Here is a 347-nt window from a genome sequence, read left to right on the forward strand (position 1 = left end):
GCAGGCCACCCTGCTGGCTGCTTGGAGGGGATTCCCTCACTCTCTCCTGTCCCCTGGAGAGTTGCTATTATATCCAGCTCCATCCCCCTCCCTCTTAGCACTATCTCATCCCACTGCCTGTCCTGCACAGGTTTATGTGCCCCTTACAACCTCCCCACAGTCTCCTGTGCCCCACCAGCTCCCTGTATTTTTCCTCCCATTCCTGAGGGGTCAGAGTATGGAGTTGTATTGACTAGGTGGGTTATGGACTCATCAGACTTCTTGTACAATGTCATTGCCTGACATATTATGCCAAATTTTGACCTCATATAATGGCTGATGCGAAACGCACACATTTTATGTGATGG

This window comes from Gopherus flavomarginatus, chromosome 8 (genome assembly GCF_025201925.1).
Source record: "Gopherus flavomarginatus isolate rGopFla2 chromosome 8, rGopFla2.mat.asm, whole genome shotgun sequence".
In the NCBI taxonomy this organism is placed as follows: domain Eukaryota; kingdom Metazoa; phylum Chordata; order Testudines; family Testudinidae; genus Gopherus; species Gopherus flavomarginatus.